This window comes from Lynx rufus, unplaced genomic scaffold, assembly GCF_022079265.1.
Source record: "Lynx rufus isolate CCGP_SWC_20201006 ecotype Redwood Valley unplaced genomic scaffold, mLynRuf1.p SCAF_2, whole genome shotgun sequence".
NCBI lineage: Eukaryota > Metazoa > Chordata > Mammalia > Carnivora > Felidae > Lynx > Lynx rufus.
In genome coordinates this window covers 150,635,703-150,652,846 of record NW_025814834.1, presented here as the reverse complement: position 1 = coordinate 150,652,846, position 17,144 = coordinate 150,635,703, and the positions used below count along the sequence as shown (strand labels likewise).

The following is a 17,144-nucleotide window of genomic DNA, read 5'->3' as shown; positions in this document are numbered from 1 at the left end:
CCGACCTCGGCTCAGGTCATGATCTCGTGGTTCATGGATTCACGCCCCGCATCAGGCTCTGTGCTGACAGCTCGGAGCCTGGATCCTGCTTTGGATTCTGTGTCTCAGCCTCTCTGCCCCTCCCCCGCTCGGCTCTATCTCCCCCCAAAAAATAAACATTAAAAAAATTTAAAAAAAATAACAGAAGGAAAGTTCAAAATTGAGGACAACTTAATAACTAATATGGAATGTAGCTAACGTTTAGAGCCTGTAGGCTTAGATCCATCACGTCTTAGGTTGTGGTCCCCAGAAGCGGACTCAGAGACACGGATATGAGCGCAAGTGGTTCATTTGGAAGATGAACTCAGGCAGCATTCGTAAGAGACTGAAGTCATTCAGGGAAGGGAAGGGCCAAGGGAAGGAAGTCTCAATAGGGTGCATCCATAAGAAGATTACCACTGTAGGCAGCTGGGGCTCAGTCACATTGGGAACCTTTGGGAGACAGTATAGATCTGGCCTGGCCAATATGAGAATCACTAGCCACGTGTGACTGCTGGGCATTTAAAATATGCCTAATCAGAACTGAGATGTGCTCTAAAATACACACTGGATTTTTAACCTACCAAAAATGTAAAATATCTCATTGATAATTTTATATTGATTATATATTGACATGATAATATTTTAGATATATGGGTTAAACAAAATACACTATTAAACTAATTTCACCTATATCATTTTCCGTGTTTTAAAATTTTTTTCATGTTTATTTATTTATTTTGAGAGAAAGAGACAGCATGAGCAGGGGAGGGGCAGAGAGGTGAGGAGAGAGGGAGAGGGAGAGAGAGAGAGAGAGAGAGAGAGAGGGAATCCCAAGCAGACTGTGCTGTCAGTGCAGAACCCAACTTGGGGCTAGATCCCTTGAACCGTGTGTTCATGATCTGAGCTGAAATCAAGAGTCAGACACTTAGCTGACTGAGCCACCAAGGTGCCTCTCATTTCACTCTTTTTTTAATGTGGCTACAAGAAAATGTAAAATTACACATGTGATTTACATTACATTTCTGCTGGACAGTGCTGGTATAGACATGCCTCAGAATTGTCCTGAGGACTGAAGAAATTGGGAATATTTATCCACTTGCTCCAAACCACCACTGGCCGGACACTCCCCTGGGGGTGTTAATTCCCTGGTACTTCCGGCTGCCACGTGCATGGCAGGGTGTGCTTCCAAGCTTTTAAGTAGGGAGCCGGTAAGGTGCGGTGGGTGCCAAGGCATGTTGGGGGTACACTTTCTCATTTCTACCTCCCAAGGCCATCCTAACCAACAAACCCCACCTCCCCAAACAGGAGGTTTTCACTTGTGTTCATCCTCAGAATCTAGGCCTGATACACCCCCGGGAAAAGGAGGAGGTATTTGGTTATTTTTGTCCCCTTCACTCAGCTCTAGGTCAGCTTACCCAAGAAATAATTCAAATGACATCCCTTCAGGGGAGAAACATACCTTCACTGCTGGAGGTGAGGCCTGGCATTATGGTCTTCAAAAAGCACAAGGAGATAAAGTCTAATATCAGTACATTCCCCAAGATCTGGCCCCTTTGTCAACTCTGCAGCAGGACAGCCACGGTTCAGCCCCTGTTGTGCTGCCCCAAGCCAAATCCAGCCACTTTCCCTGTTTTCTCCTCAGGGTCAGGTCCACTTATCTGTCCTGTAACCCTGCAGGAAACCATATGAACAAGAACAGAAACTCCAGTAACAAGCATTATGGTATGGGCACAATGCCTAACCCATATGGAAGAAGGGAACATTTTAAGGAATTATTTTCGTGTTCTCACCACCCCTCAACCCTCACAATCCTTCTAACTCTGCCCTCTCTCGTTTTCTCTTGCACCCTGAGGATCTTCCTTCCAGCCCAGAAAACTAGATATGAGTCACCCAGTGCTTTAGAGGAAGGATGTTACTCTTGAGGCAGAGAATAAAGGAGGTGAATTAGTAATGTTTAAGTTCAAAAGTCCCTGGTACAGGTGTAAGACAGAAAGAGCCAGATGCATAGCTGCATAATTGCAAATAGAGCTCTGTCCCCAGACTAAAGATTCCATAGGCTGGGAGATGGGGGAGAGGAAGGACCTCAAGGACAGAGAGATACCTGTACTCCACTGGAACATGGTTCCCAGCTCATCAGCTCACACCCCTGGAGACTTCCACCTGTCCTGAGCACCTAGATTAGATGTCCTGTTCACCTGTGGTGAGGAATGATCATTGGCTTGAATTACTGTGATTAGCTAGGTCTGAAAGTGACCACCTGTGCCCCAGGATTTCCTTCAGCTGTTCCCTCATACTATGTGGGAAGCCCCATTTCCAATAGCCCAGGACACTTAAAAGCTCCAGGATCGAAGTCTTGGTCACCTAGAGGGGTCTTCACGGAGCAGTACCTGGGTGCATACTAGCATGGAACCAGACAGAACTGGCCCCGAACCTCTCCACAAGCCAGGACAGTGGTGGACACATAACTGCATTACACTTAGGGCAGGAACATTCTCCAAAGGAATCATCATTTTTGGAGATATGTTTCTGCCCAGTTATGACAAATCTTACATTAACGTGCACAGCAATTTCTCTCCTTGAAGCCAACATGTTTTACCCTCCCCACAACCCCAGTCTATTGAATAGACTTTCCACAATAAAGGAACAACTTTGCTCAAAGGTCAATCAATTGAAAACTAACAACAAGTGGAGCTCCTGGGTGTCTCAGTCCGTTAAGTGTCTGACTCTTTGATTTCAGCTCAAGTCATGATCTCATAGTTCATGGGATGGAGCCCTGAGTTGGACTCTGAGCTGATAGCATGGAGACTGCTTGGGATTTTCTCTCTCTCTCTCTCTCTCTCTCTCTCTCTCTCTCTCCCTCTCTTTCTGCCCCTCCCCTGCTTGCACTCACTCTCTCTCGCTCAAAAAACAAAACAAAAAAACAAAATACACACACACACACACACACACACACACACAATATCAAGTATTCAAAACACCCAAGGTATGATTTCACCGAGGGTCATCTTGTATCACGTACCCCTGGGCTAAATAGCCAGAAAACCATTTGAATGAGTCAGAAATAGTGAAAGAGGAGGCATAAGGCTATGTGAGCTGGCCTCATAATTGCCCATGGAAAAATGTGTTTTGGATGCATTCAGGATACACTATCTTACTCTGTTGAGGTGGTTGCACTCAGTGGGTACATTCCAGGAGTTGTTTTCTCAGGCCCCAGAATCAATGAAAGAGGAAGGTGGAAAGTTGCCCACAGGATTTCTGTCACATGTGGCTTCTTTAGGCTATGTTCGGTCAGTAAATATTTCTCTGTCATTGACTTATGATTGCTGCTTTAGATCCACTAACACTGGAAACAAGTGCTTAATGCCCTAGTGACCCAGCACACATTTCATAGGGTGACCTTTTATATTTTATGCTCCCAGTGCTAGATGATTATGGGTTAATGACAGAGAAAACAAATGGAAAATATCTGGACATTTGAAAAGAAACGACAATAAACTGCTTCTCAGATGTTATCAGTCTGGAGCATACCACCTGTTGATTAAGGTAAAGATGAGGGGCGCCTGGGTGTTGGCTCAATCAGTTAAGCCTAGGACTTTGGCTCGGGTCACAATCTCATGATGAGTTGGAGCCCCACGTTCGGCTCTGTGCTGATAGCTCAGAGCCTGGAGCCTGCTTCGGATTCTGTTTCTCTCTCTCTCTCTCTCTCTGCCCCTCCCCTGCTCACACTCTGTCTCTCAAACAAACAAAAAAAGAATAAATGTTAAAAAAAAAAGTTGGTAGCATCCTTTGGGGTATTCCTCAGCCACAGACCACCGTCTCTGAACACTTCCAGCTGCCACGCCCGTACAACGTGAGCCTGCCCCACAGCTGCTGAGAAGGGATGTGGACATTTGACTCCAGCTGGCCCTGTCAGCTTCTCCTCCCGGAATTGGGAAATGGGTCTGTGGGGCTCCCGAGCAGCCACATTTGGCTCCTGTGCACAGGTCTGCAGTGAGAGAAGGAAACAGATGCACCGAGTGAAGGAGAGATTGACAACGCAGTGGGACGAACAACAGCATCGCAGCCTCCGGCCCCGGCCTTTCCGAGGCCGCAGTGTGCCACCTGTTTCGTGGGTGCCGAGACGTACCGAAAATGCCCATGGCTCTCTGTGCAAACCGTGTTCCCCGTTTTCTGACACTCAGCAGGTCCTTACTGCACACGGGCAGCACATGGCTGGAATGTCTCCAGGACAGCTCCGTATCTCTGGACGCCACGTTCCTTCCTGTATTCTTCTTTGCATCTTGAAGGATAAATGGCTGGAGACGCTTCTCACTTCCTTCACCCGTTCTCCCACCAAAGAGGTTTTCTGGACCCTGTAGTCTACATTGAAGAGCCAGGGGGAAGATAAGCAAAGGGCAGAAGAACAGTTTCCTTTTTCTCCGTGGAGGTTCCCACTGCTCTATATTGAAAAGTTGATTGAATCGGGCAAGGGGGAGGGGAGACATTCTCTTCCTCCCTCCCTCTCTTTCTCTATTTATTTATTTAATTGGAACTCTTTAGGCACTTACCACATGCCAGGCATTATTTTACATACTGTAGCTAAGGTACTTCCTGGAGCTTGCATCATAGTGGAGGGAGACAGACAATAACTAAACATACAGTTAAAATAATTTCTGATAGTGAAGAGCCAAAAGTGGATAAATCAGGGAAGGAAGACAGAAGGTAACTGTGTGTATGTGTCCATGTGTGCCTATTTGGTGGCTCCTTTAGGAAGGGTGCGGTCACTCTGAGGGGGTGAGATTGAACGGACATGGGAGTGATAGAAAGGAAGGAGCTGGCCATGTGTGGAGACATGTGAAGAAAATGTGTGGAGACAGCTTTTTAGAAAGGGGTACTAGCATATGCATGGGTCCCCTCCTGAGCTCCTCGCTTCTTTCTTTTTCTTTCCCTTTTCCTCAAATAGTAACTGAGCTCCCGCTAGGAGTCAGGAGCTAGCTGGAACAGACCCAAAGGATAGGACAGAGTTTTGCTTTGGCAGATTTGCTGAGTAGGTAAGGAGAAAGTGGAGTAAGTCACGAAAATACAGATGGTGTGTACATAGCAGAAGGAAGTATAAAGTGCTGTTGGGAAGATAATGGGAACACAGGGGAGAGTGCAACTACCTGCCAAGTCCCTTTAGACACCTGCCCAGCTGCTGGGGCCCACAGAAGACCAGCCTCTGAAACTCAGAAATTTCAGTTCCTTTCCAGCGTATTGGTCTTTACCTTAGATGCCTTTGAAACAGAGTGGGAAGCTTATTGGAACAATCCAGCAAAGCACCCACACCAAACACTAATGGGGAAGCCCAGCAGAAAATTGGAATTGATTCTGTTTGCTGATAAAAACGGAAAGGTGGCTTTTATTTGCAGGACCAGGATGCTGACATGAAAATACACACATACAATGATCAGAGAAGGACAGAAGGGAAAGGAAGGAATTGGCAGTCGTCCCTGAAAATGTGTAATCCAAGAATGAAAGTTTTACAGAACAAGGAAAAAAAGCCTTCACACAACACAGGGTCAGAGTGAACTCTTTGGTACTTGTGTAACTGATTAAGGGTTTAAAGGAAACTGTGTATTTACTTAATGGTATGACTCATTTAAATGGAACAAACTTAGGCGAAAAACCACAATGATTAGGTTTTCCATTTATTGTTGTTGTGGGCTCATGTAACACTACTGACATTGGAGTCCAAAAATATGGAAACCACCGACAGAACCTGCCTATGTAAGGACAAAAGACAGACAGGTCGTATCATTTAAACGGTTTAAGAGGAAATGCTAACTCAAGCCACTATGTCATGCGTGCCTTCAGACTACAGCTGGTGGTGAGTGGGTGTTGGGTGTTAGGTAAACGGAAGAAGTGACTGCAGTGGAGGGAGGTGTGAATGCCAGAACACAATGGGGGTTTGTGGTAAACACCAGAAAGAGCATGGAATGGAGATGTGTTAATTACTGTGTCAGAATAGAACAGAATAGAATAGATCAAGGTAACCTCTTGAAGGAAATTGTCATTCTACAAGCATTTGCCTCAAGAAGACTTTGAAAGAAAAGAGTAGTCCTTGACTAGAATTAGTCTATGGCAGGGTTCCTTCTACTTGGTGAATTTGGGAAGAAAATGGGAGCTTGGCTCAGTGCCTCACTTTTTCCTCTAGGAAGCAGGCTCCTCTGCTGTGAGCACATGCTCTGCTCAGCAACTCTCGGCAGGCTCTGCCCCCACCCTGCTGGGAGAGGCTCCCTCTGCTCCAGCACTGCCTTGAAAGGGTACAGCCTGGAGCTAAGGTTCCATTTGCCAATAGATACAAGTCAGATCTTCCAGCCTAAGCTATATCAGTAATAAATGAGACATTTTGGTCTCCAACGACTTGGTCTTTTGTATTTTTTCTCAATAGGTTCAGAACTCAGGCTGGGAAGCAAAGCATTGTTACTGAGTCCCCAGCAGGGTCCTGTGGGGTGGTGAAATTTTGGGATGATAGTGGGGTGGTCTGGAGCCAACGACCAAGAAAGAATTCTTGAAGACGTTGTTGGTGTAAAAAGGTGATTTTATTAAAGCATGGGGACAGGACCCATGGGCAGTAAGAGCCGCACTGGGGTCGTGATGGGTAACTCATTATATACCCTCAAGTTGGGAGGCAGTCAGCGATAGAGTAAATCTCTAAGGAATTTTGGAAGCAAGGTTTCCAGGACCTTGAGGGGCTAGTTGTTGCTAGGAAAATGCCATTTATTACCATTTAATAAAATCTCAGTTATGAGACTCTTTAGATGTATATCATGGAGCCATGAGCTTGGAGTATGACCGCCAGTATATATCTTGGGGCAGCTGAGATAAAGGAAGTTGACTTACAGGATCCTTGAGGTTGGGATAATGTTAAGCTAAGGTTCTCTTTTGCCCCTAGCAAAGTGTCATCATCAAGGCAGCTGAGATCCTCAGAGGGAGGCCACTCTGCTGGTTTCAAGGACTTGTCAGTGGGCTATAGGCAGTAAGAGAATTTAATTTTTCATTTGCCTTAGTTTCCCACATTACCATGGCAAGCACTTAAACCCCTCTCCTTTGTTCTTGGGTAGCTGGGAGTGTCCAAGAAATATCACACAGATCCCACCTGGAGTGGGAGGGGGGTGCTAGCTTGTGCTTTACCCCTCAGCCTGCCTCATGCTCCCTCATCATGGGGCACCTTAAAGGGTCCTCTAGAGCCGCTGCATTTGACATTCAGTTAGAAGTCTGTGAACTTGCCAATTTGGAGGGGCAAGTCTTTATGTTAGGACAAAGGAATCATATTGTGGTTTCTGATCCAATCCCCAAATCAAAAGTCACAAGGACAGACACTCCGAGTGCCAGGTGTGAGTTTGTAGTTGAACCACTTCTCACCTGAGCAAATCTATGTAGCAAGCTGCACAGTGTGAATTATTTCTCCAGAGAATCATGTCTCTATCTCAGCCACACTGGGAGGCCAGCTAGGTTTTTTAAATACCACCAATTCCCTTAGGAACCGGAATGTGCACAGAAACCAGAACCCCAAAACAAGAAAACAAAAAGCCAAAGACCCTAAAACTAAATAAACAACCTCCCACCCCCAACTAAAACCAGCACTTTAACTGATGGTATGTGACACATACAGGCTAGTTCCTGTACTGAAAAGTAAAACAAGGAAACAAATTCTGTATAGCACTTTACAGTTAACAAGGCATTTTTAGACACATGTACTTTGATGTACTTAACAACCTCATGGTATTAATATAATCTCCATTTACAGGAAAGGATGGCAAGAGGAAGAAGAATGGGAAGAATGAAGGGGCTGGAGAGATGGAGACAGGAGATGGGTTAGACCAGGCCGGGGGAGCAGGGCACAGAGATGCCCAGGCCCCCAGTGCGAAGCTGTGCCTGGCTATGTACTGCATAGTCATATTTGGTGGTCTCAGAGATATCTGCCAGGTAGAAAGATCTAGAGATGTGAGATGATTGTCTTTTATGTCTCTAACTACATCAGATTCCAACAATCACTTATACTACTGGGTGAGGCCACACTGCCAGGACTCAGGTACTGGGCCTTGAAAGTCTTTGTTGTGCTGGCTCTGGGCCTTCTCAAATCAGGGCCGGCACACCAGAGCTAGATTTTTTCCACACATGTCCTTTTGGGGTTTTCTGGGACAGGCCTGATAAGGGTGGAAGAAAAGTTCCATTTATTGAGCACCTCTGATATATTAAAAATGCACAGAATAGGAACATGTGTAATATCTTTTAAAATTCTCTTACTGACCTACAAGGTAGGTGTAATGCCATTTTCTAAAACAAAAACAAAAACAAAAACAAAAACAAAAACATTTGAGGCTTTGGGAGGCTGACTTCTCCAATCCAACTCTGGCATCAGATAACATGTGAAATCTCTAGGAGGAACTGGGCAAACATTAAGATTAACGATAGGAAGGGCACCTGGGTGGCCTAGTTGGTTAAGTGTCTGACTCTTGGTTTCAGCTCAGGTCATGATCTCGCAGTTTTGTGAGTTTGAGCCCTGCATCTGGCTCTGTGCTAGCGGCATGGAGGCTGCTTGATATTCTCTCTCTCCCTCTCACTCTGCCCCTCTCCCACTCGGACTGTCTCTGTCTCTCTAAAATAAAATAAAATAAAATAAAATAAAATAAAATAAAATAACTTTAATAAAAGGATTAATGAAAGGAGTTAGCAAAAGGAAAGGAGAGTACTTGCTGAAGACAGGGATGAAATAGGTAGAGAGAAAGCTACAGAGTCATGGAGTATAATGATTTACTTTGAGATATCAGGGACAATATTATACGATTTTTTCCCAATAATTGATTACGTTTGCAGCAATTCAGTGAGGAAGAGTCTGTCTGAGAAGAAAGTTGCTCAAGAGGGAAGTATTCCTGAGAAGAAGCCACTGAGAAGGGAGCAAAGGGTGCCAGATTGGGAGCCCAAAGGTAGCCACCACCCAGATATGGAGAATGGAATAAACTTTGACTCTTGACATCATTGCTGGGAGATGACCAGTTAGCACAGAACCCAGAATGAAATTACAGTAATATGGGAATGGAGTATTTTATGAGGCAGATTAACTGAGATGAACAAGTAACTTTTTACCTTTTACTCTACCCCCAAGAAGTAGGCATTATATGTCTATCTTACAACCTGAGAAACTGAGGCACAGAGAGGAAAGGCCTGACTTTGTACTGTTGTTGTAAGGATTAAATAAGAAAGCTCACAAAAATATCTAGCTCAGCCTGGAAAACAGAAAGTACTCAATAGCTATATCTTCCTCTGTTACTATTTTAACAGAGGAAGAAACTGAGTCTTACAGAAAGCAAATGCTTTGCTGGTGTTGGCTCCAGAATTTGGCTTAGGGTAGTGACCTGGTTTGGGATGTCGGGGGGACTGATAGGGGATTTGTCTTGAAGCTGTGTTTGTGTAAAATGCACACTGCATTAACTTGGCTCATGTATAAAAAAAACCCTACATTTTCTTACATGGTTATACTCACATAAGATCAAGTATATTTCAACTGTTCATTACAATGATGGTTGTTGCCTTTGTTTGGAATAGCTTGAAATCTGATGGAGATCATGGGTGGCTAAAGCCTCTCTAAGCTACCTTTTGGTGTCACCACTATAATGGTCCAAACCAGCAAATGATAGACTCTTGATTAGAGGGCAGTTGTGATTTAGGGGTTAAGTCTTTACTACTACCCTGTGCCACTTCTGTGAGCAGCCAGTAGTTGTGACTCGCTGGGGGTTTGGTTTTCCTTGAGCCCGGCATCCTGCCTGAGGTGTTGGGGATTGACGGGCTCCCATACTTTTGTGAGTCTTTGGGTCCACTATCACTGTTTTCCACAAGCAAAACTAAGACACAGAAACCCAAAAGGTAGATTTCTCTTTCTTGCATTTCCTGAATAGCAGAGACTTGCAGCAAGTAAGATGAAGTGAAGATGGGTCTCTTCACCCTTTTCCAAATTGTTCTAGAAACCTGTCTCACAGCATTAGAACAATTCTCCTGTAGCTCAGCAGGCTCATGGGCTATGACAGTCTCCATTGAATCGGGCTTTTCATTCTCCCCTGGAAGGGCCCGTGGTGCTGTTGCTGGCTGCTTAGGGATCACACTAATTGCACAGTATTCCTGGCTTTCCCTAAGGGGTCCTGTGGGACTTTGACAGTTTCTGGGTAGCTGTGGTGACAACAGGCAAGGCTGGGATTTTACAAACAAAGATTTCTGAAACCTGAAGAGAACGTAAAAGATACCAATTGGTAACAACCTGTTCTCAAACTTAGACAAGAAGTGAGAGTGGTTTTGGTCAGCTCCAAGTGAAAAGCAAAGCCTGCCCCTTCTCTAAGAAGGGGATCACTCAATGATTCCTGGGTCACCAAATATTTATGGAGTACCTGCTATGTGTCAGACACTGGGGGTAGGATGCTAGGAAAGGCTGTTTCTGCTCTTAGCCTCTACTGTCTAAGGTGAGAACAGCCTGGGCACAGACAACCAAAAAGTGGTGTGCCGACAGGGGCTGTTGCCAAATGGGATGGTTAATTTTATGTGTCAACTTGCTCGGGCCATGGGATGCCCAAATATTTGGTTGAATATTACTTTGGGGTGTGTCTGTGAGGATGTTTCTGGATGAGATTAACATTAGAATCCGTAGACTGAGTTAAGCAGCTTGCCCTTCTCCATGTGAATGGGCCTCAGCCCACTGAGGCCCTGAATTGAATAAAAAGCTGAGTAAGAAAGAATTCTCTCTCTCTCTCTCTCTGCTTGTCTTTGATCTAGGACATCAGTCTTTTCCCACCTTCACACCTGGACTCAGAATGGAACTTACATCATCGACTGTCTTGGGTCTCAGGCCCTCAGCCTTGGACTGGAACACAGATACCATTGTGTCTCCTGAGTGTCCAGCTCATTGGCTGTGGATGCGAATCCTCAGGCCCCATAATCATGCGAGCCAATTTGTTATAGTAAATCTATCTACTTCTCTCTGGCCTATTCATTCTGTTTCTCTGGAGAGCCCAGACTACACACCAAGCAATGATGGGAGCCCAGTGGGGAGCCATTGAAATGTCTTGTGTATTGAACACACTGCCTCTGAGTGTTTATCATGCTTCTGAAGCCTGGGGCAATGAGGACTGAGGCAGACTGCAGAGGCGTCTGGGATATACCTCTCCTGTCTTCTTGGGCCCTTCCCCCCTTCCCTTTCTGTTTCTATTTCTTGCTTCTCTCACCAATCCCTGGCTCTCATTATCTTTAGGTTCTTCTCTTTTCCTTAAAACACTTGTTATCAGGGAAGGGTCAGATCTACATATTTCACAGGAGGATGTGAATAATTACTAAGAATTAAAGTGATTAATTGTTTAATTAAAGAATTAAAGTGAAGGAAAGCAAAAATAATATAAAAACAGGGAGGGGGACAAAACATAAGAGACTCTTAAATATGGAGAACAAACAGAGGGTTACTGGAGAGTGTGTGGGAGGGGGGATGGGCTAAATGGGTAGGGGGCATTAGGGAATCTACTCCTGAAATCATTGTTGCACTATATGTTAACTAATTTGGATGTAAATTAAAAAAATAAAATTAAAAAAAAATTAAAGTCTTACCTCTACCCCAGGGTAGGTGATTTTTTTTTTTTTTCCCCAGCAAGGGAACAAAGCTTCATCTGGAGCTGGTGTTTTGTGGGAAGAAATGCAAGTATGGGCCAAGGAATAGGTGGCAGGGGGGCAGTTTCCTGGCCACAAAGCCTCCAGACTTCATATAGGTCTGCATGGATCTTAAACACCTCTGTTGGGACTTTGCACTTCTGGTTTCAGTCAAAGTGGGAGGGCCCAGGCCATGAACTCTGCCCGGGTCAGGCCCACAGCCAGGTCCTTGGGGGTCATGTGTACCAGGAAGGCCACCAGGTCAGCCCCAGCAGCCTCCTTCCCAGGTCTCCTTGCCTAAAGGCCATGTGAGAAAATGCAAATGACCACCTGAGGGTGCTGTTACTCCACACTTTTTCTACAAAGCCTGCTGTCCGCAACCAAAGATGTCTAGGGTTCCTTTGTTTTTAAGTCTCAACCAAAGGATGTCTCTGGGAGAGAGGGGCCATACATACTCCCAGATCTAGATTAATATGGAAAATCAGAGGAAAACTTTTTGCCTTCTGAAAATGCCTTGATCTGTAACAATTTTGAAATTTTACTAGGGTACTGGTTTTCCAGCGTGCAGCACAGAATAATGCTGTGGAGCACAGGCCACACTGTTCAAACAGAATCAGGGTTAGAGCCTTAGTGCCACATTCACTAGTGGTGTGACATTGTGCCGTGACTAAGTCTCTCTGGGCCTCAGTTTTGTCATCGGCTTCATAGGGCACTTGTGAGGAGGCACATAACACTTCCTGGCACCAGGCTAGGCACATAGAGCTTTTTAAAAAAGCTCTTATCATTAAATACTATTTGCAAAGTTTAAAAAAAGAGATCAAGAGGGCATCAGCTGCTTGCATGCCAAATGAAACATGACTGGGCCCCAAGGCTGTATAATTGCATGAGGAAGCTAGGGTTATTTAGACTGCAGGATTGGCCAGATCAGCCAAGCAAAGAAAATGCCGCCAGAAAGGGTAACTTGATTTCTCTCTCCTTCTCCTGTCTAAAAATGGTGCAGTGATGCTGCATTCATAGGCTCACCTGGCCAAGAACCAGATTCTTTCAATATTATTCTCAGCCTCACCACTTCGAGCAAATATCTCATCTCCTTTTGCTTTATTCAGACTGCTGTTCACCGCAGCTCAGAAAAGCATAGTGATGGCCAAAATATAATGAGGGGTTTGGGAACTTGAGGGGAAAGGAATGATTACCAGTTAGCAAATTATTATATACACTATGTAGACTTCATGGTTGACACAACGAGGAACTTGGGATGAGTGGTAATTATGCACACTTGAGCTGAATTTTAGGAAAACATATAAAAGAAATGTTATTTCCTCTTTTAAAAAGGCTGTGATGGTAAGAAGCATTCCACGGCAATTATTATGCAGAGCGATTTCAAGGGTGAAATGAATGAATTTGTCCATGAATTTTAAATACTGAAGAAAAGGAAATCTAATTGGGGGCTAAGGTAGTTTTAGGAATGGCAGCTTATGAGTTTTGTACTGACAGGTGCTGGTGAAAAGCTGATTGATCTCATTCAAGAATATAAAAGGCTACAGACATCTGTATGGCACTGCATAGGGTCCCAAGTACTTTCACATAAATTCTCTCATTTGATGTTCCCAACTACCTTTTGAGATATGAAGAATATTATTACTGTTATTAAAAAAAATAGTATTATTGAGATATAATTCATATACCAAACAATTCACCCACCTAAAGTGAATTCAGGGGTTTTAAGCATATTCAGTTACATGCAGCTATCACCACAATCAATTTTAGAACATTTTCATTTTGTCAAAAAGAAACCCTCTATTCCCAGCTGTCACTTCCTCTATTCTCTCTTTCCCCTCCTCCTCCACTCTTAGCCCTAAGCAACCAGTAAGCAACCAGTCTGTCTCTACAAATTTGCCTATGCTAGAATTTCACATCAGGGAATCATACAGTATGTAGTCTTTGGTGACTGGCTTCTTTTCCCTTAATGTTTTCAAGGTTCATTGATGTTGTAGCATGTATCAATACTCCATTCTTTTTAATGGCTGAATAATACTCCATTGTGTGGAGCTAACACATTTTGTTTATCCACTCATTTGGTATACATTTGGGTTGATTCACCCCTTTGGTTATTTTGAATAATGCTGCTACAAGTGTTCAGGTACACAATATTTGTGTGGACATGTGTATTCATTTCTCTTGGGTATATACCTAGGAGTGGAACTGTTGGGTCATTTGGAAACTGAATGTTTACGTGTTAAGGAAATGCCAGACTGTTTTCCAAAGTGTCTGTGTTTTACATTTCCATCAGCAGTGTATGAGGGTTCTGATTCTCCACATTGTTACAAATGTTTTATTATCTGACTTTCTGATTTTCCTCATTTTTTTTCTTCTTTTTTTTTTTTTAACTTGGCTTCATGCCCAGCGCAGAGCCCAATGTGGGGCTTGAATTCACAAACCCGAGATCAAGACCTGAGCTGAGATCAAAAGTTAGATGCTTAACCAACTGAGCCACCTCGGCACCCCTGATTCTCCTCATTCTAATGGGTATGAAATGGTATCTCCTTGTAATGTTGATTTGCACATACCTGATGACTGATGATGTTTCATGTGTTTGTTGCTTATTGGTATATCTTCTCTGGAGAAATGCCTCTTCAGATCCTTTCCCCATGTTAAAAATTGGGTTATCTTTTTTTTTAATTGTTATTCAGTTTTAAGAGTTCTTTATATATTCTACATGTAATACCTTATCAGATATGTGATTGGCAAATATTTTCTCCCACTTGGTGAGTTATCTTTTAACTTTCTTGATAGTGTCCTTTGAAGCACAAAGTTTTCAGTTTTGAGGAAGTCCAATTCATCTATTTTGTTGTTGTTGTTGTTTATGCTTTTAGTGTCATAACTAAAGTATTTGGCCATTGCCAAATTCAAGGTCATGAAGATTTGCTCCTATGTTTTCTTCTGAGAGTTTTATATTTTCCCACTTAGATATTTGGCCCATTTTGAGTTAATTTTTATATATGGTGTGAGGGCAGAGTCCGACTTCATTCTTTTGATGTGGGTATCCAAGATGTTCCAGCAGCATTTGTTGAAGAAACTATCCTTTCCCCCATTAAATAGTCTTCACACCCTTGATGAAAATTAATTGATTATAAAAACACGGATTTATTTCTGGAATCTCAGTTCTATTCTAATGATCTATATGTCTATACTTATGCCAGTACCACACTGTTTTAATTACTGTTGCTTTTGAAGTTTGCAATTGGGAAGTGTGAATCCTCCAACTTTGTTTTTCTTTCCCACTATTGTTTGTCTATAGGGGGCTCCTTGTAAATCCATATGAATTTTAGAGTCAGTTTGTCAATTTCCACAAAGAAGTCAGCTGGGATTCTAACAGGTTTTGCATTGAATGTGTAAATCAATTTGGGAAGTATCACCATTTTAACACTATTAAGTCTCCTAATCAATGAACATGAGAGATTTTCCCACTCATTTAACTCTTCTTTAATTTCTTTTAACAATACTTTATCATTTTCAGAGTATAAGTTTTGTGCTTATTCTATTAAATTAATTCCTAGGTATTTTATTCTTTCTGATATTATTGTAAATGGAATAATTTTTTCTTAATTTCACTTTCAGCTGGTTCATTGCAAGTATATAGAAATGCAATTGATTTTTGATATTGGTCTTGTATCCTTCAACCTTGCCACACTCTTTTTACTAGGTCTAACCATTTTTTAGTGGACTCCTTAGGTTTTTATATAAACAAGATCATGTTATCTGTGAACAGGGGTACTTCTTCTTTTCCAAGCTAGCTGCCTAAAGTTTAGCCTGGATCTCCAAGTAATCTACCAATCTCCTCCCAACTGCTTTTCATGACAACCTCCACTGTTTTTGAGGGTGCCTTTAGTTTTTATTATTTTTTAAAGGAGATAGAAGTTTCCTGAATACCCCTCAAGGGAGCAGCTGGCGGGATAGCAGAGGAGAGGCTTTTCTGCTGAGAGCACTTTTAGACTTGAACTTGCAAATGAAGTCAGTTCTTTGGTGAGGAATTTGGAATTCTTTGTTCTACAGCCTGCTTTCTCCCCCTGGGCAAAATCTCTGATGCTTGGCTCTAGCTGGGGGCAGGGAAAATGGTGAGTTCTTCTCTGAGGCCTTTGCTTTAGTTGACAAATGTTTGGTGGAGGGGGGACTGTAGCCTCAGGTCTTCTGGCTTGCCTCTTCTGGCTAGAACCCCCATCCCATTAGCTGGGGGAAGGGTGTTCGAGGTCTCATATTCTTCTTGGTGCAGTGCTCAACATAGAGCCTCTGTCCCATACAATTGAGGTTGGGAGGAAGAGGGGAGCCCAACTTCGCAGCCACACTTGCCCAGAAGTTAATCTCAGCAACAGGTGGCGTGGGGCAGGTGAGAAATGGAGAGGTCTCTCCTCTCACCTGTGGGGAGAAAGGGCTCTGTGTTCTTAGCTCTCAGTCTAGAGTGGGAGGTCTCTCTCACTGAGCTGGGAAGGGAGGAAGAAACGTGCAAATACCATAGATTCTCAGTGATCTTACCAAGTTGGGCAGATTTTCTTGACTGTTTCTTCACTTGATTCATGCACTTACAACCATTTCCAGATAATGTTTCTTAAAAAAAAAAATCTGTGTCAACTATTCTTCAAAAAAAAAATCTAGTGATCAGATTGGAGACTGTAGTTAATAATGTTGTATTATATACTTGATATTTGCTAAAAGTAAGTTGGCCTTGAGTACTTCACTAAAAAATATTATCTGTGTAAAGGTAATGGATGTGTTAACTTGACTGTGGGAATCATTTCATCATATATACATATATCAAATTACCATGCTGTACAACTTAAATACATTACAATTTTGTCATTTATACCTGAATAAACCTGGAAAAAATGACCCATCAAAAAAAAATGTTCCTCAGTTTTGTTGGAGAGTCAGTCCACGGATCTCATGCAATCATGGTAGACGTGGAACTTTTATTATTGTTATTTAATAGATGAGAACAATGTTCATATGTTCAAGAGACTGGGGGGTAGGGCCCAGAGTGGGAAGGAAAGTCACCAAGGATCAGAACAGCACAAAACCTAATTATAGAATTGAAGGGTGGTAAAAGATGTTAGATGTTATCTATATTAGATTTTACCTGCTTGAGTAATCTCTCTACAACCACTCTTGGATGCGGTCCTTTAGTCTCTGCTTGAACACCTCCAGGAATGGGGAGCTAGCTGCTATTAGTTTAGACTGAATATCTGAATATTATCCCCAGGAACAACATAACCATGGCCAAACACAGCTTGAGCCTAGCAGGATTGGCTGTGTGTACAAACAGAAGGGGAAACAGAAAATAGGTTCTTTGGAATCCTAAACAACTTTATGTCACCAGCAGGTCATGAGCATGCTGTAAAAAGGCACCTAGCTGTTTTTGAACACCAGGTGCCCAAGGGACTGCTCTAATTTTAGAATTAACATAGTGCTTACTAAAGAGGTCCAGG

The 17,144-nt window shown here is 43.2% G+C and overlaps 1 long non-coding RNA gene across 1 annotated transcript in view; it reads left to right on the top strand.

The window, feature by feature from the left end:
• The first annotated feature begins 5,735 nt into the window (after positions 1–5,735).
• Positions 5,736–17,144, top strand: part of LOC124516510 (uncharacterized) — a 31,609-nt gene continuing 20,200 nt past the window's right edge. The window contains exons 1-2 of the long non-coding RNA XR_006963052.1: positions 5,736–5,866; positions 14,074–14,190. This is a non-coding gene — a long non-coding RNA (uncharacterized LOC124516510). The remainder of the gene's footprint in view (positions 5,867–14,073; positions 14,191–17,144) is intronic.